General features: G+C 38.2%; 1 protein-coding gene across 8 annotated transcripts in view; it reads right to left on the bottom strand.

Annotated features, from left to right (window-relative positions):
* Positions 1 to 25,268, bottom strand: part of CRACD (capping protein inhibiting regulator of actin dynamics) — a 274,714-nt gene extending 249,446 nt beyond the window's left edge. For 7 of the 8 annotated variants that reach the window (XM_060655695.3, XM_060655693.3, XM_060655698.3 and 4 more), the window contains exons 1-2: positions 25,049 to 25,268; positions 24,323 to 24,414 (exon numbers count right to left, since the gene is read on the bottom strand). The gene's annotated coding sequence lies outside the window, so the exon portion shown is untranslated. Of the gene's footprint in view, positions 1 to 21,428; positions 21,517 to 24,322; positions 24,415 to 25,048 lie in introns of those variants that run through there. The other variant, XM_060655701.3, reaches the window with a different exon arrangement.
* Positions 25,269 to 26,960: the final 1,692 nt, after the last annotated feature.

Below are 26,960 nucleotides of genomic sequence, written 5' to 3'. Positions count from 1 at the left end.
AAGACCATTTCCTGAAAAATCTGTGCTGCATATTTTTTGCTTACTCCGTTTCCCATAATTACCAGTCTTAGCCAGACTGAAAGAGCCAATAAGTGTACCTTGGTGTTTTCTTCCCTTTGTCCTAACTATGGGTTTGGAGAAAAGAGTAAAGGCAATTTTCTTTATTTTAACAATGAAAACTATAAGCACACTACTGCAGTTTCAATTTGTAAACAACAACAATTCAGGTCAAAAGGGCAAGTTTCTTGAGAAAGCTGGATATAGCAGTTGCAAAAAGAACACTTAATGAAAAACATCTTGTAGATGGAATTGTAGTGCATAACCATGTCCCCAAAAGAAATAACCAGAGGAAAAGCTTATCTGGTTACCCACTGAACCAGTGGGTAGCTTTTCTTTCACCAATATGAACTATGGGCATACCAGGGCAAATGTACAAATTAGCAAAATGTACAAGTAACACAGATGAAGATATGACAGGGAAAAGGATGAATACCACAGGCATAATATTAGTGCTGAATCAAAGTGGATAGTGATATGGAAGAAAACCAGAAATATGAGGGTTATCAGCAAAGTTCTGGGAAGCAACACAGAAGAAAAAAAATACCTGAATGACCTTACTCAACCCCAGTCCACATCAGATGGCTGGACTGTAGGCAGCCCTCCATCTCTCCAGCTTCACTCCCGGCCTTCCACGCTGGCTTCCCAGAAGGAGCACTTGTAAACTTTACATATTTACCTTAAATATGTAAAAACATATTTAAGGGAATATGAATCCAGACTGTGACTCAAAAACTTTAGTCATCTTGTCTTCTCCTGGGAGCCTTCATCAAACAGCAGCAATACTATTATCTATTTGGATAGCTAAGTTTGTGCTTGCTGCTTGTTTTTTATATTAATCCCTTTTCACCTTCAAGTATAACTGTTATAGTTAAGAAAACATGTAAATACTATCAAGAGAGTGAAAAGACAACTCACACAATGAGAGAAAATACTTGCAAATCACATATCTGATAAGTAATTAATATTTAGAATATATAAAGAATTCCTACAAGTCAACACGAAAAAAGCAAACCACCCAACTCAAAATTGGGCAAAGGGAGGAGGATTCTGGGAGAATGGTGGAGTAGGAAACAACCCCACCTAGAAAACAACTCACTGGGAAAAGCTGTCTGATGCAACTATTTTGGATCTCTGGAGTTTGTTGAAGGCTTGCAATTTCCAGGGGTACACCTGCACTGCAAAATGTAGTTAATTTTGGTCAATTTCAGTTCTTAGCACTGTAGCAGCTACCCATCCTCCACCCGCAGCCAGTAAGTAGCAGGCAACTGTGCATGCATGTGTTCCTAGAATAATTTGTACAACTGTGAGAGCTAGGGTGAGTAACAATGACTCTTTCCTACAAATATTGGGGATCTATACTCTGCTAACTGCTGCTTCTGACACATCCACATATGTGCTGACAAAGAGGCAAGGAAGCAATGTTGTCATACCTCCCCCTAGTTCTACAAGTCTCTCCCTGCTCTGGCTGAAATGACTTCCAGAGGATTAAAAGGGCTAGTGTCTCCACCGCTCCTCCACTTCATTTTTCACCTTTTCCCCTTTCTAGAGCTAGACATTAAAGACTAAGACATTCAAAAACAACTGCATATAAGAAATATTAGAAAATGATCATGCATGCTCAGAAAAGACCTGAGAAGACATTAAATTTATTACCTTAGGCTAATCCTCAGCACAGACACAGCCTCCAACAATCAAAAAAACAAAAACAATACAAAAAAAAAAGCAAACCCTGGGTAAGGGGTATAATCTGATTTCCAAATTACCACATTATTAGATTAAAATGCCCAGTGTTCAACCAAAAAAAAAAAAACAAAAACAAAAACAAAAAAGTCACAAGTCATACAAAGGAACAGAAAAGTATGATACATTCAACCAACAAAACAAATCAACAGAAACTGTCCCTGAGAAAAGACCTAATGGCAGATATACTAAACAAAGACTTTAAAGCAAGTGTCTTAAAGATGCTAAAAGAACTAAAGAGAGATGCAGGTCAAGAAAATGATGTGCAAACAAAATGGAAATATCAATAAAGAGAGAGAAAACCTAAAAAGAAACAAACAAACAAAAAACCTTCTGGAGCTGAAAAAGTATAGTAACAGAAATGAAAACTTCACTAGATGTATTCAAAGGCAAATGTGAGGAAGCAGAAGAAAGAATCAGTGGACTTGAAGATAGAGCAATGGAAATTACTGATGCTGAAAAACAGAAAAAAAAAAAAAAAAAGAGAGAGAGAGATCAAAGAAAAGCAAACAGATTAAGGGACCTGTGTGTGGAACACCATCAAACAGAACAACATATACATCATGGGAGTCCCAGAAGAAGGAGACAGACAGAAATGAGCAGAAAGAATATTTGAAAAAATAATGGCTGAAATTTCCCAAATTTGATGAAAGACATAAACCTAAACATCCAAGAATTTCAATGAACTCCCAAGTAATTTGAACACTCACACAGAGACCCACCAAGACACATTATAATGAAACTTTCAAAAGACGAAGAAAGAATCTTGAAAACAGCAAGAGAGAAGTCAGTCATTACATATAAAGGATCCTCAATAAGGTAGCTAGATATCTCACCAGAAACTTTGGAAGCAAGAAGACAGTGGATTGATATATTCAGAGTGCTGAAAGAAATAAATTGTCAACTAAGAATCCTATTTCTGGCAAATCTGTCCTTCAAAGGTGAGAGAGAAATTAAGATGTTTCCAAATTTTAAAAAAGTTGAGGGAATTTGTCACCACTAGACCTGCCCTTCAAGAAATGCTCATGGGAAGGGGAGCCTGGGTGGCTCAGTCAGTTAAGCATCTGACTTCGGCTGGGGTCATGATCTCATGGTTTGTGGGTTCAAGCCCCACGTTGGACTCTGTGCTGACAGCTCAGAGCCTGCAACCTGCTTCAGATTCTGTGTCTCCCTCTCTCTCTGCCCCTCCCCCACTCGCACTCCGTCTCTCTCTCTTTCTCTCAAAAATAAATAAATGTTAAAAAAATTTTTTAGATAAATTTTAAAAAAAATTTTTTTAAAGAAATGCTCAAGGGAGTCCTGCAAGGTGAAATGAAAAGATACTAGGCAGTAACTCAAAACTGTATGGAAAAATAAAGATCTCAATAAAGATAAATACACGGGCAATTATAAAAGCTATTGTTATTGTAACAATGGTTTGTAACTGTATTCTTTGTTTTCTACATGATTTAAAGACCAATACCTTTAAAGAAAAAAGACATACTAGTGTGAGAGCTGGTATTACTATAACTTTGGTATGTAACTCCCAATCTTGTTTTCTACATAATTTAAGAAACTCATGCATTTAAAAAGGATTATTTGTTTAGGATTTGGGGCACACAATGTATGAATGTAATTTTGTGACAACTACCAAAAGGGGTGGGAATGAAGCTATAAAAAAGAGTTTTTGTATGTCATTAAAGTTAAGCTGCTATAAAAATCAAGAGTGTTTTGACTTTAGGATGTTAAGTGAAATTCTCATAGTAATCACAAAGAAAATAGCTATAAAGAAAATGAGAAAGGGATTTATAAACATATTACTACAAAAAAAATCAACTAAACACAAAAGAAGACTGTAATATATGAAATGAAGAACAAAAAAGCTATAGGACATATAGAAAACAAACAGTACAATAACAGACGACCTTCCTTATCAGTAATTACTTCAAATATAATTGGATTAAACTCACCAATTAAAAGGCAGAGATTGGCAGAGTGGATAAAAATACATGACCTAACTATAAACTGTCTACAAGAGACTCACTTGAGATCCAAAGACACAAACAGGTTAAAAGTGAAAGGATGGAAGAGATATTCCATACAGAAAGTAACCAAAAGAGAGCCAAGGTGGCTATTCTGGTATCAGACAAAACAGACTTTAAATCAAAAAATATTACAAGACACAAAAAAGAATACTCAATATTAATAATAGATTCAATACAGCAAGAAGATATAACAATCATAAACTCACATCTAATGATAGATCACCAAAATATATGAAGCAAAAACTTCACATGGGACATCTTCCAGGACAGACCATATGCTGGGCCACAAACTAAGTCTCAATAGATTCAAACAACCAATGGACTTAAAAAACCAATAGACCAAAGAAAAAAGCACAAGAAAAATTAGAAAATACTTACGAGATAAAATGAAAACACAAGAAACCAAAACTAATGGGATACAGCAAAAAGTGCTGAGAGAAATTTACAGCTATGAACACTTACATTAAAAAAAAAAAAAAAAAAATAGAGCTCAAATCAACAACTTAACTCTACAACTTAAGGAATTGTTAAAAGAACAAACTAAACCCAAAGCTAGCAGAAGGTAGAAAATAAAAATTAAAGCAGAGATAATTTTTTGATAATTACTGAATGATAATTAATGAAATGGAGAATAGGGGCACTTGGGTGGCTTAGTCAGTTGAGTGTCTGATTTCAGCTCAGGTTATGGTCTTACATTTTGTAGTTTTGAACCCAGCATCAGGATCTCTGCTGACAGTGCAGAGCCTGCTTTTGATCCTCTGTCTCTGTCTCTGTCTCTGTCTCTCTCTCTCTCTCTCTCTGCCTCACCCCCTCCCCCACAATCTCTCTCTCAAAAATAAATAAACATTTTTTTAAAAAGAACATAAAAATTGAAAAAATCAATGAAACCAAAATTTGGTTCTTTTAAAAGATGAATAAAATTGACAAACTTTTAGTCAGATGAACCAAAAGAAAAAAAAAAAAAAAAAAGGGCTCAAATTACTAAAATCAGAAGTGAAAGTGGGGACATCACTACTGATTCCACGAAACAAAAAGGATTATAAGTACTATGGACAACTGTATGCCAAAAAGTTCAATAACCTAGACAAAATGGGCAAATTCCTTAAAACACAAAACCTACTAAGATTAAATCATGAAGAAAGAGAAAATCTAAATATACCTATAACAAATAAAGAAATAGAATCATTAACCCAAAATCTCCCAAAAAAGAAGAGTCCTGGGCCTGAGAGTTTCACTATGAATTCTACCTAACATTTAAAGAACTAATACCAATCCTTCTCAAACATTTCAAAAGAATTAAAGAGGTGGAAACACTTCCTAACCCATTCTATGAGGCCAGCATAACCCTGATACCAAAGCCAAAGACATTAAAAGAAAACTACAGACTAATATCTCTTAGAATTATTGATGCAAAAATCTTCAGCAAAAGGGGTGCCGGGGTGGCTCAGTCAGTAAAGCATCTATCTCTTGATTTCAGCTCAGGTCATGATCTCACGGTTCATGAGATTCAGCCCCGCATCAGGCTGACAGCGCGGAGCCTACTTGGGATTCTCTCTCCCCCTCTCTCTGCCCCTCCCCCACTTGCATGCATGCTCTTTCTCTCTTTTTCTCTTTCTCTCAAAATAAACATTTTTTTAAAAATCTTCAACAAAATACTAGCAAACAGAATTCAGCAGCATATTAAAAAGATTATACACCTTGATCAAGTAGGATTTATTCCTAGAATGCAAGGATGGTTCACCATATAAAAACTGAGCAATGTAACACGTCACATCAATAAAATGAAGAAAAAAATACCACATGATCATCTCAATTGATGCAGGAAAAAAAATCTAACAAAACTCAACATCTTTTCATAATAAAAACACTCAACAAAATAGAAATAGAAGGAAACTACCTCAAATTAATAAAAGGCATATATTAAAAAAAAAACTCACAGCCGAGTTTTTTGTTCCACAGAAACAGAGATCACCAATAGTACTGGACTACACCTCAGCTGGCCCCTCCATGAAAGTTTGGGAAAGGAAGGGAGAATTCTTATGTTCTGATTTTAGAATTCCAAATTTAGGGTGATTAGAAAAATAAAGCAGTGTTTTTATTTCCACTAAAAAAAACCTCATAGCAAACATCATACTCAATGGTGAAAGACTGAAAGTCTTTCCTCTAAAATCAGGAACAAAGTAAGATATTTGTTTTTATTAAGTCTATTCAACATAGTACTGGAAATTCTAGCCAGAGCAATTAGGCAAGAAAAAGAAATAAAAAGTATCCAAATTGAAAAGGAAGGAGTGAAATTATTTCTGTTTGCAGATGATATGATCTCATATGTAGAAAATCCCAAAGACTCCAAACACTCACACTCACACACACACACACACACACACAAAGGTGTTAAGATAGATGAATTGAGCAGAGTAACAGGACACAAAGTCAACACAAAATTATAAGTTGTGTTTCTACATATAAACAATTAGCCATGTGGAAAGGAAATTACAAAAACAAATCCATTTACAAAAGCACCAGAAAGAATAAAATACTTAGGAATTAACTTAACCAAAGAGGTAAAAGACTTATACAGTTAAAACTACAGAACAAGCGCACCTGGCTGGTTCAGTCATTACAGCATGTGACTTGATCTCACAGTTATGAGTTCAAGCCCCACGATGGGCATAGATTTTACTTTAAATAAATAAATAAGTAACTACAAAACATTACTTAAAGAAATTAAGGAAGACATAAACAAATGGAAACACGTCACATGTTCATGAGTTGGAAGACTTGATATTGTTAAAACGTCAGTACTACCCAAAGTAATCTACAGATTCAATGTAATCCCCATTAAAATCCTGAAGGTGTTTTTAGACAGAAATAGAAAAACTCATCCTAAAATTCACATGGAATCTCTGGGGCTGATAATAATCAAAACAATCTTGAAAAAGAAGAACAAAACTAGAGGACACACACTTCCTAATTTCTAAACTTACTACAAAGCTATAGTAATCAAAACAGTGTAGCACTGGCGTAAAGAGAGACCTACAAACCAATACAATAAAGTAGAAAGCCCAGAAATAGACCCCTACATATATGGTCAAATGATTCTGACAAGGGTGCTAAGACCAGTCAATGTGGAAAAAAAAAGTCTCAACAAATGGTGCTAGGAAAACTTAACATTCACATGCAAAAGAAGGAAACTAGGTCATTACCTAACACCATATACAAAAATTAACTCAAAACGGATCAAGGACCAAAAAGTAAGAACTAAAACAATAAAACTCTTAAAGAAAACATGGGACAAAAGCTTCAACACGTTGGATTTGGCAACAACTTCAACACCAAAGGCACAGATAACAAAAGACAAAATAGATAAATTGGACTTGGCAAAAATTTTTAAGTTCTATACATTGAAAGATACTATCCATAGAATAAAAAGGCAACCCACAGAATAGAAAAAAAATTGCAAATCATATAATGGATAAGGGATTAATACATAGAATACATAGAGAACTTCTAAAATTTAACAACAAAAAGGCAAACAACCCATATAAAAAGCAGACAAAGGACTCTTCTTCAAAAAAGATATAGAAATGGCCAATGAGCACACAAAAAGATGCTCAACATCACTAATCATTAGAGAAATGAAAATCAATCAAAATGACAATTAGACATCACCTCACACTCAGGATGGTTATTATCAAAAAACAAACAAACGAAAAACAAACAAACAAAAAAAAGAACAGGGGCACCTGGGTGGCTCAGTCGGTTAAGCATCTGACTTTTGATTTCGGCTCAGGTCGTAATCTCACGGTTTGTGGGTTTGAGACCCATGTCGGGCTCTGCACTGTCTACACGGAGCCTGCTTGGAATTCTCTCTCTCTCCCTCTCTCTGCCCCTCCCAGACTCATGCTTTCTCGCTCTCGCTCTCTCTCACTCTCAGGAAAAAAAAAAAGTGTTGGCAAGGATGTGGAGAAATTGGAACCACTGTGCACTGTTGGCAGAGATGTAAAATGGTAGAGCCACTGCAGAAAACAGTATGGCGGCTCCTCAAAAAATTAAAAATGGAATTACCACATGATCCAGCAATTCCACTTCTAGGTCTACACGCACAAGAACTGAAAGCAGGATCTCGAAGACATATTTGTACACCCATGTTCACAGTAGCATTATATACAATAGCTAGGATATGGAAGCAACCCAAGCATCGATTGACAGATGAATGAATAAGCACGATGTGGTACATACATTGAGTGATACTCCCCTGCTTTTCAAAAGTTTATGTGCCACTTCACTTTTACAAAAGACCCACATTAATACTTAGTTTCACTAACTTAAAGAAATCTGAAGAGGATTTTTGATTTTACAAAAAAAAAAAGGCAAAAAGTATAAACAGCATTCAGCATTTGTTTTACAGCGAGCGATTATAGAGGCAGCACCCATTCTGAACAGTGAGAGTGGCCCTGCCAAGCTCCTTCCCCAGGAAATACACTCAGCATCTCAGCATCAAGCCTCCATAGCTCTGAACTGTGTCTGTGAACACCTGTGCTTTATTGTGACTTATTTTGTGCATCCATTAGCAAGAGATGTCATAAATCCATGATCAGTAAAGCCTAAGAGGTTATTTTTGGGGTCTGGGGATGCTCAAAATATTTTTCATGTAAATTAATTGTAATTGTTTCTTCACTTTCTGCCATTTCAGCTTACAAAGGGTTTCCTAGGAATGCTCTACTTTCAGGCAGGAGGAGAAACTTGTATTACCTATTGTAACAAGTAATAACCAGTGCGGATGTGGAGAAATTAGAACGCTTGTGCACTGCTGGTGAAATTTTAAAATGGTATGGTCAGGGACATCTGGGTGGCTCAGTCAGTTTAGCAACTGAGTCTTGATTTCGGCTCAGGTCATGATCTAGCAGTTTGTGGGATTGAGCTCCCCTTCAGGCTTGCACTGACAACACAGAGACTTCCTGGGATTCTCTCCATCCTCTCTCTCTGCCCTCTCCTTCTCTCTCTCTCAAAATAAATAAATAAATAAACATTTTTTAAAAATGGTATGTGGGAATGCAAGCTGGTGCAGCCACTCTGGAAAACGGTATGGAGGTTTCTCAAAAAACTAAAAGTAGAAGTACCCTATGATCCAGCAATGGCACTACTAGGTATTTATCCACGGGATACAGGTGTGCTGTTTCAAAGAGACACATGCACCCCCATGTTTATAGCAGCACTATCAACAATAGCCAAAGTATGGAAAGAGGCCAAATGTCCATCGATGGATGAATGGATAAAGAAGATGTGGTGTATAGGGGCGCCTGGGTGGCTCAGTCGGTTAAGCGGCCGACTTCGGCTCAGGTCACGATCTCGCGGTCTGTGGGTTCGAGCCCCGCGTCGGGCTCTGTGCTGACAGCTCAGAGCCTGGAGCCTGTTTCAGATTCTGTGTCTCCCTCTCTCTCTGCCCCTCCCCTGTTCATGCTCTGTCTCTCTCTGTCTCAAAAATAAATAAACGTTAAAAAAAATTTTTTTTAATAAAAAAAAAAAGAAGATGTGGTGTATATATATAATGCAGTACTACTCAGCAATCAAAAAGAATGAAATCTTGCCATTTGCAACTACGTGGATGGAAATGGAAGATATTATGCTAAACAAAATTAGTCAGAGAAAGACAAAAATCATATGACTTTACTCATATGAGAACTTTAAGAGACAAAACAGATGAACATAAGGGAAGGGAAACAAAAATAATATAAAAACAGGGAGGGGGACAAAACAGAAGAGACTCATAAATATGGAGAACAAACTGAGGATTATTGGAGGGGTTGTGGGAGGGGGGATGGTCTAAATGGGTAAGGGGCACTAAGAAATCTACTCCTGAAATCATTATTGCACTATATGCTAACTAACTTGGATGTAAATTTTAAAAAATAAAAAACAAAATTAAAAATTAAAAAAAAAGAAAACCCCCCAAAAATGGTATGGTCACTGCAGAAAATGATATATGGCAGGACCTCAAAAAGTTAAACATAAAATTACCATATGATTCCAGCAATTTTACTGGCAGGTATATATGCAAAAGAATAGAAAGCAGCAACTCAAAAAGATACTTATTCAACAAAGTTCATGGCAGTATTATTCACAATTGCCAAAAGGCAGACAACCCAAATGTCCATCAATAGATGAATAAATTTTTTTAAGATGTTATATACATACAATTTTATTCTGCCAAAAAAAGGAATAAGGTCTAATATATGCTACAACATGGATGAATCTTTAAAATATTACACTAAGTGAAGTAAATCAGCCACAAAAGGACAAATATTATGTGATTCCATTTATATGCAGAACCTATCTATGACAGGCAAATTTCATAGAGACAGAAAGTAAAGTAGAGGTTACCAGGGAATGGGGGGAATGAGGAGTTACTGTTTAACAGGTCAAGAGTTTCTGTTTGGGATGATGAAAAAGTTCTGGAAATGAACAGTGGAGATGGTTGTGTGACATTCTCAGTGTACTTAATACTAATGAACTATACACTTCAAATGGTTAAAATGGTAAAATTATGTTATATATATTTTGCCATAATAAAAATACTTTTAGGAGCACCAGTGGCTCAGTGAATTAAGCATCCGACTCTTGATTTCAACTCAGGGTCATGATCTCATGGTTGTGAGTTCAAGCCTCAAGTTGGGCTTCAAGCTGCTTGAGATTCTCTCTCTCTCTTTCTCTCTCTGTCCCTCCCTACTCCCATGTGCACACATGCTCACTCTCTCTCTCTCAAAATAAATAAACATTAAAAAAAATAAAACAGGGGCACCTCGGTGGCTCAGTCAGTTAAGCATCTAACTTCGGCTCAGGTCACGATCTCACAGTTTGTAAGAGCCCCACATCAGGCTCTCTGCTGTTAGCACAGAGCCCACTGCAGATCCTGTTTCCCTCTCTCTATGCCCCTTCCTCTCTTGTGCTCTCTCTCTCTCTCTCTCTCTCAAAAATAAACATTCATAAATAAAAAAATAATAAAATAAATATATTTTTAACCATTTGAGGGAAAAACCAAGAATACTGAAAATTCAAATATAATAATCAAATACTAGCATGACCTGGTTAGTACAGTGTCCAAACAGAATTCCCCTTTCTCTCTCCCTCTTCCCCTTCCTTCCTTCCTTCTTTCCTTTCTTTTTTAGGTCTTTCCTTCTTTCTCAGGTTTTACAGCAAATACCTAAACATTTTGAGGAAGACAGATGCATGAGGGAATTTTAATGAGAATTTCGTTTTAAAAGGATAAATCATATTACAACGGAGACTGGCAGAATGAGGTAATCTATAGCAGGGATTATAAACAACCAGCAGGCAAAACCAAAACCCCAGAAGGTACTTCTATCTTCAGTAAAAGGGAAAATGAAGAAAGAACAAAAATACATATACAAGCCCCAAATTTTAAGTCCCTCAGTTCTAGGACAACTCCTTGTAACTATCTTAAAGGATAAGATGAGTTAAATAATTCAGGCAGAGCCAGTTTCACTGGCTGTAAACTACTAGGCAAGGAAACAAAGAAACATAGCCTGGATTCCATGCCAGCAAAGGTCAAGGATCACATCTTACACCATCTCTAAATGTACAGCCTACCACTCTAGCTTCCCAATGCTGCAGACACACTTTGTGGGAAATCAGTTTAAAACTCTCATGGTCCTCAATAGGTAGTTAAGTTCAGATTTCCCAACCTAATATCTCATAGAAAGAACAAGCCAGTTTCATCCATGTTCTTCTGCTGATTACTGCTCAACTATTTCACATCTCCAAGAAAAAGGTTATGGCCAAAGAAAAATGTTTGCATTCTTTAGCCTTTCACTTGATTTGACAAGGATCATCTATAAACCAAACTTTAAGAAATCAGGATAGACCTAACTTACTAATGATTCTTTAAAAAAAAAAAATCATAATGTCACCGTTATGATTATAACCGGCAGAAATGGTCTCCTAAGATGCATTCCAGCTCTAATTAAAACAGGGCTGTCCCAGAGCTCCCACTTAATTTTAATTTATATTAAAATAACTCAGAAGAGCTATTCGATATATTGAACAACCACCTTAAATCCAGTTGGTTAAATGTTAGCATCTTCTCTTTCCATTAGCCATAGGTTTAAGATGGATAATGTGCTGAGGGAGAGAGGCAGCATCCAAATTACCAACACAAGTGGCCTTTTTTCAGGCCAAAGAAATTGTTTTCTAAAAATGAGATTATGCTGTACTTAGTCAAGCTATTTAAAAGATGGAGTGCTAAAAAGATTCTGTCCATCAATAACCGTATCAGTGGAACTAATCAAAACTGTAAGAACAGAATCTAAAAACTGATTTTAATCAATGTTGAAGAGATTGAACTCCCACAGCTTTTCACTTAATTATACCGATGATCTGAAAGCTGGAAGAGATTCCAAATATTCTGACAGCTCTTCCACTTCATTCAGAGTTCTCTGGACTACTCTATCCAGAAACAGGACCACTGTTTCACTCGGCTCACTCAGCTTTACTTTTGTTAAAGCACTTATTACAACCTGACATTACATGATATAGTTACATGTTTACTAGTTACTATCCCTCTCCCACCAGAATATCACCTCCATAGCAAGAGGCCCTGTGTGTTTGCTCTTATATCCCACAGCATCAACAACAGCACTTGGCACAGACCAAGCCTTTAGTAACTACTGTATCTGTTTACTGACTGACTGAATAATTCTTGCCCAATGCCCTTTTATTTTATACATGAGATAATTTGAGGCCCAGAGGAGTAAAATGACTTGTGCAAGGTCATTAGGCTAACTAGAGGGAAAGCCACACTTAGAACCAGGCCTCTCAAATCCCAGTCATCCTTCCAATGTCAATGCAATTATGCCACTCTGCTTTTGATGGCTCTCCACTGCCTTACAAAAAAAAAAAAAAAAAAAAAAATGTCAGCACTCCTTACCTTTTTCAAATCTCTCCAAATTTCGCCTGACCCACTTTTCTAGTGCTATTTCTGCCACTCCTTTTCACGCCATATGTTCCTGCTACCTCAGTATACCATGGCTTTCATGCTTACCTTTCCATCTCCTCCCCATCTATCCAAATTCTCCCCACCCTTCAGGACCCAGCTCAATTATCACTTCCTCTGTAAGCTTCCTCCTTATCTTTCTTTACTCTATCCTTCGTCACCAGAATATTCATTTCTTCTTCTCAGTTCCCATGACATTTTGACCTATTGGAGCACACTTTACATTCTGCCTTGTCTTTCTTCTTTACTAGACTGTGAGTTCTTCATTTTTTTAAATATTTTTTTAATTTTATTTATTTTAAGAGAGAGTCTGAGCAGGGGAGGGGCAGAGAGAGAAGGAGAGAGAGAGATCCCAAGCAGGCTAAGGTTAAGTACGTGTAACCGACTAAGCCATCCAGGCACCCAGCGAGTTCTTCATTTTTATATTTACTAGCAACTCCATAGTGCCTGATATAAACAGCTGATCAAGGGGAAAAGGAAGGAATACAGGGGAGGTGTGCTACCCTTCTATGCTCAGTATGACTCCCAATGTAACAACACCCTCCCAGCATCCCAACTGGCTGCCCCAACGACAAAGGACAAAAGTTAGCTACGGTTAAAAAAGGGAGGTGACATTAAACAAGACAGCACATGGGAGTGCCTGGGTGTCTCAGTCAGTTGGGTGTCTGACTCTTGGTTTTAGCTCAGGTCATAATCTCATGGTTTGTGAGTTCGAGCCCCGTATCAGGCTCACACTGGCAGTGCAAAAGCTTGCTTGGAATTCTCTCCTCTTCTTTCTGCCCCTCCCCTGCTCATGCACACATGTGCGCTGTACTCTATCAATAAATAAATAAATAAACAAACAAACAAACTTTAAAAAATGACAGCACATGAAATCAGCTAGTGAAATGTAGAACACAAATTATATTACATTGTTCTGCAATAATGTAAAAAATGCTACCTTCTTTTCTTAAGTTAACTCTGCAACAAAGTTATTAATACTTTTGCATTCAAGTAATCTGCACTCCCCCAACCTTTGTTCTTTTCATGCTTTACCCATGGTGCCCAGCCCAGGGTGTGTATTCAAGGCATGTCTGCTGACTAAAGATAAACTGGGTTTCCAATGACTCAGGCTGGATGGGATGTGGGTGGTCATGGTGCTTGTAAAAATTAATGATAGGATACTTCATTTAGAATGAAGTAGAGGGACCGGAGGGGGGTGGGTACTTTTCATACCCAGCACTCAGGTCAATTTCAGACCCAAAGGGAAGTGGCGCATTGCATGCAGGTGGATACTACCTTACCATCCCAGCTGGAGGAAGGAATGTTTCCTCCTCCCCCTCCCCAACAGCCCAGCCACAGACGGGTAGTCACAATTCAGCCAATGAGAAGCCACTATACTTCCAACTCCCAGTTTACTCCAGTGGACTTTTACTTCATAATTGTCCCTCCCAACACCTCCCTTTCCTCTATAAAAGAGCAGTCCTCTGCTTTGTTCTCCAGTCTTGCCCATGGTACTGCCATAGCTTCCATGTCCCAGACTACAATTCTCTGCTATTGCCAAATAAACACATCCTTTGTTGGTAAAATAAATGGCAGTTTTATTTTTTAAGGTCAATGAATTTTTCATTAAACTTCATACCAGAAGGCACTGTTACTTATTTTGGCCTACTCAAAGGTAACCATTAACAGATTGCGATCTTGTTTTGTTTCTTTATATCTAGGATCAACTGGTTTTTTTTTTTAACAGACAAAATGCATAGAAAGATGGTAATTGGGAAATATTTTTATAAGCCAACACTCTGGAAGTAAACCTGTATCTTCTTTCAACCTCCACACCACCCCTACTAGCTAGTATGGATGATGAGATTAATTGAAATGTCAGGGGTTCCCTGACAGTCATTGTTCACTAGTTGTCATTAGGTCACTGATAACAAACTGATAGTGACTTAGAACTGTGTGGGCCAAAAAGAAAGACCAGACCTGAAGGTGCATAAAGTGAACATCTTTAGGATGTTAATTTGAGCTGCCCATGCTGATCAAGAAACAAAAATCTTAACTAGAAATAAAAAGACAACAAATTTGGTCCTGAGGTTTTCTTCTTTTTTATCGTTGCCAATTAAAGACCAGTATGTTTGATTCATCACATCAATAAAAGGACAAGAACCATATGATTCTCTCAATAGATGCAGAGAAAGCATTTGACAAAATACAGCATCCTTTCTTGATAAAAACCCTCAAGAAAGTAGGAATAAAAGGAGCATACCTCGAGATCATAAAAGTCATATATGAATGACCCAACGCTAATATCATCCTCAATGGGGAAAAACTGAGAGGTTTCCCGCTAAAGTCAGGAACAAGACAGGGATGTCCACTCTTGCCACTGTTATTCAACATAGTATTGGAAGTCTTAGCCTCTGCAATCAGACAACACAAAGAAATAAAAGGCATCCAAATCGGCCAGGAGGAGGTCAAACTTTCACTCTTCGCAGATGACATGATACTCCATATGGAAAACCCAAAAGATTCCACCAGAAAACTGCTAGAATTGATTCATGAATTCAGCAAAGTTGCAGGATATAAAATCAACACACAGAAATTGGTTGCATTCCTATACATCAACAATGAATCAACAGAAAGAGAAATCAAGGAATCAAATCCATTTACAGTTGCACAAAAAAAACATAAAATACCTAGGAATAAATCTAACCAAAGAGGTGAAAAATCTATACACTGAAAACTATAGAAAGCTTATGAAAGAAATTGAAGAAGACACAAAAAAAATGGAAAAAGATTCCATGCTCCTGGGTAGGAAGAACAAATATTGTTAAAATGCCAATACTACCCAAAGCAATCTACGTATTCAACGCAATCCCTATCAACATAACACCAGCATTCTTCACAGAGCTAGAACAAATAATCCTAAAATTTGTATGGAACCAGAAAAGACCCCAAATAGCCAAAGCAATCTTGAAAAAGAAAACCAAAGCAGGAGGCATCACAATCCCAGACTTCAAGCTATACTACAAAGCTGTAATCATCAAGACAGTATGGTACTGGCACAAGAACAGACACTCAAATCAATGGAACAGAATAGAGAACCCAGAAATGGACCCACAAATGTATAGCCAACTAATCTTTGACAAAGCAGGAAAGAATATCCAATGGAATAAAGACAGTCTCTTCAGCAAGTGGTGCTGGGAAAACTGGACAGTGACATGCAGAAGAATGAACCTGGACCACTTTCTTATACCATACACAAAAATAAACTCAAAATGGATGAAAGACCTCAATGTAAGACAGGAAGCCATCAAAATCCTTGAGGAGAAAGCAGGCAAAAATCTCTTTGATCATGCCCACAGCAATTTCTTACTCAACACGTGTCTGGAGGCAAGGGAAACAAAAGCAAAAATGAACTACTGGGACCTCATCAAAATAAAAAGCTTCTGCACAGCAAAGGAAACAATCAACAAAACTAAAAGGCAACCGACAGAATGGGAGAAGATATTTGCAAATGACATATCAGATAAAGGGTTAGTATCAAAAATCTACAAAGAACTGATCAAACTCAACACCCAAAAAACAAATAATCCAGTGAGGAAATGGGCAAAAGACAGGAATAGACACTTCTCCAAAGAAGACATTCAAATAACCAACCGACACATGAAAATGTGTATGTGTATGTACATACACATATGTGTATGTACATACACATATACACACATACATACATACAATGGAGTATTACTCGGCAATCAAAAAGAGTGAAATCTTGCCATTTGCAACTACGTGGATGGAAATGATGGGTATTATGCTAAGTGAAATTAGTCAGTCAGAGAAAGAACAAAAATCATGACTGTACCCCTACGAGGACTTTAAGAGACAAAACAGATGAACATAAGGGAAGGGAAACAAAAATAATATAAAAACAGGGAGGGGGACAAAACAGAAGAGACTCATAAATATGGAGAACAAACTGAGGGTTATTGGAGGGGTTGTGGGAGCGGGGGTGGTCTAAATGGGTAAGGGGCACTAAGGAATCTACTCCTGAAATCATTATTGCACTATATGCTAATTTGGATGTAAATTTTAAAAGAAATTAAATTAAATTTAAAAAAAAGAGGAAGGCAGGAAGATTCAAAGCATGATAAGGATTCAACACACCATTGGTGACTTGAAGATGGGTGGGTGTGGGGAAGGCACATGATGAAGACTCTCTAGAAGCTGAGAAAGGCCCTGAATGACAGCCAACAAAGAAACAGGAACCTCAGTACCACAACCAGTAGAACTAGATTCTACCAGAAATGTGAATGAGCTTGGAAGTATATTATTCCCTAGACTCTCCATCTAAGAGCCCAAAGTGGCTAATATCATCATTTTTGGCTTTGTGAGGCGCTAAGCAGCGAATCCAATTGAGCCTGCTCAGACATCTAACTTACAGAACTCTGAGATAATAAATGAGTGCTGTTTTCAGCACTCGTTGAAAAAAAAAAAAAAAAGACGAATATATTCACAAAACTGACAAGAAACCCACATTCTGGGGCCATGGCTTTGTACCAGCCAACTCTGGCTACTTCTTCCTCAACTGGAACATCAGGAGCTTTCAGGGTTAGAAGAGAAAAACTAACACCTCATAGCTATTTCTTCAAAACACAGGCTAAGTAAGCACTCTCTCTTCATTTTAGCTCTTTTCCTCCCAAAAAGTATACAGCCTGAAAATCTTGATGCTTTGCCCATCAAGGTTTATTCAACACTATCTGAAATTTTTGTAATAAGTACATTTTAAAAGGCCTTTTTAATGAGCACCATCTTATTTATCTGAGTTACAATGGTTAATGTCTAATATCTTAATGTGTTTTTCTCAGAAGTAAATAAAGCTATAAGGCCTCTGACCTATAGAGGAAGCTAAAACTGAGTCTAAAAATCAACATTATAAGCAAAACAAACTCTCCCTCCTATGTATGTATGCGCATGCATACAATCACACACAAATTGGCATTAACACCTAATATATAATGACTCAAGAACAGATCTTGCAACTTAATGATAATTGCAAGCACTAAATGGTCCTCTAACAGTTCAAAGAGCTCCATCTTCCAGAGCACCTAACCTATTAGCAAGAAGAGATTACAGACAACGGAAAGAACTCAGCTCAGTTACTTAACCTCTGAACCTTAGCCTTCTCATCTGTAAAATGAGGGGCTGGTCTAGAACAGTGCTGAGCAGTAGAATGCAAGCCACAAATGTGAACTGGATATATACTTTTTAATTTTCTAGTAGGCACATTTAAAAAAGCAAAAAGAAACAGGTAAAATTAATTTTAATAATGTTTTATTCAATCTAACATAGCTAAAACTTTCCTTCAACATATAATCAACATTTTGAAAGTATTAATGATGTATTTTACATTCATTTTTCATACCAAGTATTTGAAACCTACCCCACATCTCAATTTGGACAAGCCACATTTCAAAGGCTCAACAGCCACATGGGACCAGTGGCACCATATGAGACAGCACAAATCTAGATGATCTTTGAATTCCTCTCAATACTGGAGGTAATTTTAACAAAGGGGAGAAGAGATGTATACATCAAAGTAGACTTAGAAAAACTGTAAGTTTTTAAATTCAGTGAAGTTGGATCTGTAAATAACTGAGTAGGTGCTGTGATCTACTACTTGCAGACTTAACCTGTTCACGTTACCATAGCCACCATCCTACAAACCTACAGAGAGATTAAGCACATTCAGGACAGCATACAACTGCTTAATGAATGAGACTTCTAGAAAATCCTAACTATGAAAAAACAACTGTTAAAATGAGACTTCAACAGAAACAACAAAAGAAAAATAATTGACAACCATGTTATCTTCCACATATTAAGATAATGCTATGAAACACAATTTGCACATGCTTTTGGAATTATTTCTCTAATTACTCAACATCCACTGTTCTAGAAAGAGTCATGCTGCTCCTCTCACACTGCCTTGCTTATTAGTCCCTTTGTGATCAATGATCTGCCTTCGCCAGATGGCCAGTCTGGGTTAAGACTACAATATGAGATCAGAGAACAAAGCAAAGCTAACTGGCCTTCCCAGGAACTGAACCTGTGACCCTGACCTCATTATCTCTAGAAAATAGTTAACCCCTCACAAACGTGCCTGGGCAGCTGCATCATAAATAATGCCAACAAAGTCCACTGCTGCGTCTGTCACAATACTCTGGTAGAGAAAAAGTCACTCTAAATTTATGAAGAACTTTGCAAAATGAAGAAAATCCTGCATGCTTCCTTTAAAGTAGTCTGGAGTTCAGCAGCAGTGTCTTACTAGCTCTGCTGGATCAGTCACGAGCTTCCCTGAGAACATCAGCTGCGGCCCCCACCTAAGACCACACATGGCTTTATCAAGGGGGTTCAGTTGTACTGATGTTTCCTCTCCCAAAATCAGTGAGCATATCCTTTCCTTTCTATGTCTCCTATGTGAGGAAACCATGGGTTAACAACTATATACAAGAATTTTCACAGATTATTTATTGAATCCAGCTTATCTCAGATTTAAATAATAACCAAATTTCTCTATTGCATCCCCTCCCTGCCTGCTCCCCTTTCCCTCTTAGTGCCAGCCAACCCCTCACCAGGTGAGTGGGGTGAGGCCAGTGGACTTCTGGGTGGATTGTTCTTACCTTCCCTGGTAAAAGCCCAACACCTTTTTAGTAAATTGTCCTTCCTTTCTTGTTATTGAGAATAATAACTCTTAGCAGCTGCTTCTTCCTCTTAAATTCTAACAACCTGTCTCTGACGAGCTCAGTACTTACTTCTGATTTAAATATTTCCCTGAAGTGTTTCAGGGATGCTGTTTCTGTATCTTTTCCTTAAACATTTAATATTTAACACAGTACCAATTTCAGAAGCAAGTTTATCGAAATTTCCACTTCACCTTCATAGTAGGCTTTTGAAAAATTCTACAAACATCTGGAAGAGCCGGTGAAGATTTATAAATTGGCTGAAAATATTGTCACATTTCAAATGGAATCACCTTTCCACATGCAAACTTACTACAATATAAAAGCTATGACATATGGTTGGGCTATTTCGCTTCTTAAATGTTTCTGATAACATGTCTCTATAAGACATTCAACATCTCTTAAAGGATTTTTCTCCATTTGTTTTATTTCCACAAAGTTACTTCAGCATTTTTTTTAATTTATGGATTAAGAGTCTATAATCCTGTACTTCTCATACATCTGTGGAAATCACACATATATGTAAATCTAATATATGCATATGTATCTGCCTCAAAGCTACTAGTATAAATAAACATCTAAGTTGATTTTGCTCTTCTTATCTCCAAGGATTTTCACATCAAGAATAATAGTACTATCAAAATGTTGTACACCTAAAACTAACAACATTGTATGTCAATTATACTTAAAAAAAAAAAAAAAAAAAAAACATAGAACAGTGCAAAATATAATGGTAACCAAGTTTAGTATCGAATTACAACAACCATTCAATAGCTGGAATGTTTCTGGATGCTCACAGAAACTATACCAATTCACTGAAGGGTCAAGTGTTAGACAATAGGAATAACTTAATAAATTAAACATAAGACATAAGCTTACTAAATACGGACACATTTCATTAGGGGAAAAACCATTTCTTGAGGGCTAACCTAAGGATGAAATCTGATACTGAACAATAAATAAAATAATATATTCACTTTATCTAATCTTAACAGAAAATGAAGACTGAGGAACAGAAATGTATGGATTTTCAAACCACATAAATAAACCATGAAACTGCTCTTCTTTGTCTAATATATCAACATGATCTACACAAACTCTGATTTTAAAATTATCAGATCTGAATAGACTAACATCAATTCAACAAATAAACTATTTAAACATACAGTTAAAAGTTTAAAGCTCCATGTACACAGACACTAAAATGCAAAAGGAACATAATTTTATATACCTTTAAGTACCTGGTAGTCATCTTATTTATAAAAGACACTCCTACATGTCAACAGCAGTAGGCAAACCAGACCCTACAAGAGTCTGAATCTGTAAGATGTAAATGTGAAAGAAATAGTGAAATCTGCTTTTCTATTGTCATTTAAAATAATCTATTCGTAAATTCTAAGTACTACTTATAAAACATATTCCCTTATGGCATTCTTTCTTTCTGACAATATTTTTAAAAGAGGAAATTTCCAGAAATAAAATAAAATACTGCTAAAAATTAAGAAGCACTTGCAAAGGACTAAAATAAAAAAAATTAATAGGGCATTTAGTTGTGCTTCCTTTCAAGTACTTTACAAAATAAATACTTTAACTGCCCAGTGATTTTGAGACAAATCAATATACTATAAAATACTCTTGCAGCTCTTAAGTCTTCATTCTGTGCCTTAACAAAAGCTGGCATTCATTCGTAATGAAGTCTTTTTATAGTTACACAGCTATTTCATGTCTCTTTTGAAGACATATTAAACCTTTGGGTGCTCAATAAAACTGACCAATTAATTGACTTTATCGTAAAAACCTGAGAAGCTATTCGAAAATATTTACATCAAAGAGCAAAGTCAAAATGAATTACTAGTCTATCCAATGTTTTCTTACTTGACTAAGTTGAAAATTTTCTTCAAGTGGGTCCTTTCAAAGGAAACCACAAAAGATGTACCACAAGGGGTAAATTCTCGATACTGACATTCAAATTTACATAAAAGGAATGATGTATCTACAGAAATCATTGTGACATATCAGAACAGAGTGTGAGGGGCAAGGCAGCAGAGAACTTTGGGGTCAAACAGAACTCAGTGTGAATTCTTGCTTCATCTCTACTAACCTTATGACCTTGAGCAAGTTAATAAAACCTCTCTGAGTCTTAATCTCAATTATCAAATGGAAACACAAGGCCAAATTACAGGCTGCTCTGAGCACTAAATTAGATAACATATATAAATAGACTGCTTACCACAGTACCTAAATCATAATAAATACTCAATAAATAAATGCAATTACTAAGAAATGTTTAAGAATCTATTTTCAGTGTAATTTAATATTCAAATTCCAACTGGTGTAAATTATTAAAAGGAAAAATACAAAGATTCATTAGCAGATTTTTCTTTCATTTAACCTGATCATCCATTATGTTAGTGCTTTTCAAACTGCAGGTCCTAGCCCATTAATGGAATCTGAAATCATTTAGTGGTTCTTAACTAGCATCTTTAAATAAGATAGAATAAAAATATAAGAATGCATTGCACATCAGAAGTCTAAGCATTGATTCATGAGGTCCTTTAAACATACTTGTAATGTGTCTGTATACTAGATGGCAATATAAAATTCACCTCTTACTGTACAAAAAACATTAAAATCCACTGCTTTATAATAATGAAAATAAAAATAATTAGTTGACACTGAATGCTTCGTGTGTTCTAGACCTTGTGCTAAACACATACATGATTTCATGCGATCCTTCCAAAAACCCAATAAGGTAGGTACTATTACTTCCACCATTCTACAGATGAGGAAACTGAGACTTAGAGATATTAAGTCACTTGCCAAAGATGCAGTGCTATTAACTGGTAAATCGAGGGTTCAAATTTAGTCACCTGACTCTAGAACCTTCAGTAAGTACTAGGTTGTAAAACAGGTTTTCCTAATATAAAAGTTATTCAAAAAGTAGATTTTTTCATGAAGCCTAATTTGATAGTGATTTTCTGGAGTACAGTATATCCTGAAAAAGGCAGTGTGACTCAGAGGTGAAAACACTAGGCATGAGATCCAGCTTCTGTCCCTGGCATTGCTGCTTCAGTGGCAAGGAGTTGGCAAGTCATTTAATCTCGCTGTGTCTGGATTTCCTCACCTACAAAACGGGAATGATAATATCTGGCCTGCCTCCCCATAGGCCACTGTGAGAAAGTATATGTACATACAACAAGTGAAATACTCTATTGTGCTACTCAGTTATCTGAGATGATCACTGATACCACCCAAGGGGCCTCATTCTTCATGGAAACATACATCAAATATGATCAAAAAAGGAAGGTCACCAGGCTTTTATAAACTGTATGTGGAAACATTCTGCACAGTTTTGACACATAGCAAGCCTTCAGTAACTGTTCATTAAACTAAAAGAACTAATTCAATCTGTATACATATTTTATCCATTTGTATTTTATTTTTCATTGATTCATTCTTTCCATAACTATTTAAGTTTATTTATTGAGAGACAGAGACAGCACGAGCAGGGAATGGGCACAGAGAGAGGGAGAGAGAGAATCCCAAGCAGGTCCCGCATCTTCAGCGTGGAGCCCAACCTGCGGCTCGAACCCACGAACTGTGAGATCATGACCTGAGCTGAAACCAAGAGCTGGCTGTTTAACCAACTAAGCCACACAGGCACCCCTCTTTCCATAACTATTTATTGAACACCTACTCTATGCCAAATTCGAAATGTGGACTACAAACAAAGACTATAAACCGTCCCTTGCACTGGAGAATTTCACATTAATTTCAATTAATTTTTGTAAAATATAATTTCTTCATCTAGCAATAATAATAGCTTATAGTTATTATAAGTGCTTGATAATTTAGAAAGAATTATGTGGTAGCTTTTGTTTCCTGTACCAACTGCCTAAGTATGTCAAGTCAGTATTACTATTTACTGACTCCAAATTCAGTGCTAAGTACGGTCTTTAGAGTGAAAGTTTCTCGATGTCAGAAGTGACCATAAAAATAAGCTTTTGAAGAAAATACATTTTAATACGGGAAAGGGGCAATCTAGTAGCATGATTTTTCTTTCCTTCACATTTCAGAGTTGAAGTAATCTATAGTGCAAACATATCACCTACAGAAGATGCATTTTTCAAAATGTTTCTTTAAAAACTGTGGCTTTGAAATTTCTTCTACAATTTTCTGTTGAATATATTGAACCAGGATTCAGTTTCCTCATAGAATAAAGGAAGCAATAGTGTAGGTGTGTTTCCTTTGTTGACATTTTAAAATTACTCAAAATTGTTGTATTCAGATTTCAAAGTCACATACAATACCAAATAATTGTTAGCCATTTTATACATAATTTAACAACTAGGATAGGTAATTTTTACAGGTGAACACCAATTTACTGACAACTTAATGAACTGAAATTTGCTACACGGTATTTACTAAGACCCATTTACTAAAATTGCCTTATTCTTTGTATTCTAACCACTCCCTCTTCATCACCACCACCCCCAACATACTCACACTCCCTCACCTACACCAGATCAGTTTCTGGGCCATTATTCGTAAAACCATATTAAAATTTCACAATACATGGTCCTAGTTACTAGGTTCCCCCCCCACCCCCCTCCACCTGAGCCAATGTGTCTTTATATATACATTCTCTCTGAAAATCCAGAATTCAGACAATATTACGACGCCTCTTTTCTAAGAACAACAAACATAAAATGTAAACGTTTGCCTTTCTGTTTACTGATAACCATGAATAAAACCCATACCCCACCTACCGTATCCGTAGGGTTAGGAGGTCCAATCTCACCACTACAGAGCTCTGCAAGAAATGACGGTTACAGGACCAGGAAAACCATCTCAAGAACGCCTGGGAGAAGATAAGGAAAACACATTTTACACCACTGGCACTGTGCAGTCTCCCGGCTCCAGCCCTTGGTAAACAGGGAGAACCTTTGTCTTGCCTCAGCCATCAAACTGGTGGCTCATCAGAATTGGGGCAACAAGAGTTTGTGCGAAATGGCTTGGCAGAGGTTAAACAAAGCAATGCAGCTCCGGCGTGGGGAGAGGGCTGAGCACGGTCAGCGTCCGAGATCGCAGACGGCGAGGTCTCGCTGTGCTCCCTTCGCAGCTGGGACCCGACCCTGGGACCCCGGGACCCCGGGATAGGATGCCGCGGCGCGGGAAGGAGAGAGGGAATTAGAAGGTCCCACGCTCTCGGCAAGTTCCCGGGGCGCAGCCCGTCCGCAGGTTCCCTCGCGTGAGATCCAAAGCGGCGCACACCCTGCGCCGGTTCCTCGGGGAGGGTCCGCATCGTACACGCGGGGACACCGCCCCAAATTCCACCCGCCGGCCACGCCGAGCCCACGCCCCCAGGGCAAGGGCAAGGTCGGGAATCCCGGGGCGTCGCGGGGGTGCAGCCCGGGGGGTCGCGAGTGCAGGGGGAGAAGCCCGCCCGCTGCCCCCATTGTCTGGCTCTGGCCGCGGGCCGACAGGGCGCTCACCTGAGTCCCCGCCTGGCTCCGTGGCTGGCAGAGCGATTGGACGGCGACCGGCGGTCCCGCGCGGGCGGCGGACGCGACCCAGCCAGCGGCTGCCCCGCAGCACGGGCAGCCTCCGCAGCAGCACCAGCAGCGCACCCGCCCCTCAGGCGGCCGCGGCCTCCATTGCTCTCCCCGCCGCCGCCACCGCGCGGCACTGCGCGCCCGGCCCCGCGCGGCGTGGTCACGTGCTCCGCCGGCGCCTCGGGCGCTCGGACCCGCGCCGCCGCCCCGCCCGGTTTCGCCCTGGACCGCCGGCCGCCGCCGGGCATCCGGCACCCGAGTTCTCGCGCCCGCAGGGGAAGGCGCGCGCGGGACAGCTCCCGTCCCTGGAGGTGCCCAGACAGCGGGAGCCGGCCAAGGGAAGGGTTTGGGATTGGTGAACGCCTTCCCAGCACTGCAGGGGATGGCTCGAGGGACGGCTGAACGCGTGGGGGTCTGAGGTTGCTGTGGGGGGCTCACAGGGAGGCTCGCGTGGGGTGAGAGCCCGGGACCATCAGTCACCACCCCGCCGCGGGCAAAGCTGGCCCCTGGTTAACTGGGTGAGCTGGAGACTAATGCGAGCCACCTGGATTCCAGAGGGAGTTTACCACTACCCCCACCGCCGCCCCCGCCCCCGCCCCCGCCGCAGAGGCCCAACAGTGAGAGAGAGCACTGGGACTCCTGAAAGTCAGGCAAGTTGAAAGATGCCACACGAAATAGAAAGGTTCAAAATTGCTTTGCTGAGCCTCTGTACATCAGAACAGAGTGACATTGATTTTAGTTATTGTCCCCAGCCATAATGAAATTAAATCTTGAATTTGATATTTTAAGGAAACTATGTTAACTTTTCGTCTTGTGTCGTAACTGGGAACACAGACTTTTTCTCCATACTTTTTTTTTTTTTTTTTAGTTTATTTATTTTGAAAGAGAGAGAGAGAGAGAACGAGCAGAAGAGGAGCAGAGAGAAGGGGGACAGAGGAGCCAAAGTGGAATCTGAAGCAGGCTCTGTGCTGACAGCGAGAGCCAGATGTGGGGCTCCAACTCATGAACAATGAGATCATGACCTGAGCCAAATTTTGATGCTTAACTAACTGAGCCACCCAGGCGTCCTTCTCCATACTTTTTGCTTTAACTTTAAGTGGAACCGGGAAAGCATTTTCTAGTGATCTTTTCCTTCACTATACATGCAAAGATGCTAAAAATAATTTAGTATCATTATAAATCAGGAAATTGGAAACAAAGCAAAAAAAAAAATCCTCTGTGACAAAAGATGACACGTAACCCTAATCAGGTACTTGATATTGAGATGTCCCAATGCCAAAAACAGGACTATTGATTGTAATGTATGTGCATAGCTTTGAAGAATAAATCTGCATGTTGCTTTATCGACTGGTTTTTTCTAAACTTTTTAATTACCAGCATGAAATATAGTTGTGTATTTTTGTGAATATAGGTTTCACTCAGTTGTTCAATGTTTGCATATTCCAAATGATGCCTGCTTAATTCCAAATAAACATAATGAAGAATTTTACAAAGGACTCAGCAAGTTTCTTCTGATTTGAGGATCACCATAATGTGCACCTGAAACTAACACTGTTAACTAAACTGGAATAAAAAAAAAAAAAAAATCCAATTTGATCCAAGAGCACTAGGAGTTCTCAGCCAAAAATTTGTGCTGGACATATAACTGAGGTCTTTTTCTAGACATATTTAGTCTCGCCAACTACCTGAAAACATAATCTATAAAAATTCATATTTACATAAGCCAAATGTAGGTCTACGGTCTTTTAATTTTACAGGGCAAGTTACCCAAATTATACAGCCTTCAAATATTGAAAGAGTTCTAGAGAATTTATGCTCATGATAGAACTTGCCAGTTGGACTTTGTGTCTCA

Source organism: Panthera onca, chromosome B1 (genome assembly GCF_046562875.1).
Source record: "Panthera onca isolate mPanOnc1 chromosome B1, mPanOnc1 haplotype 2, whole genome shotgun sequence".
NCBI classification, from domain to species: Eukaryota; Metazoa; Chordata; class Mammalia; order Carnivora; family Felidae; genus Panthera; species Panthera onca.
This window is presented reverse-complemented; position numbering and strand designations above follow the sequence as displayed.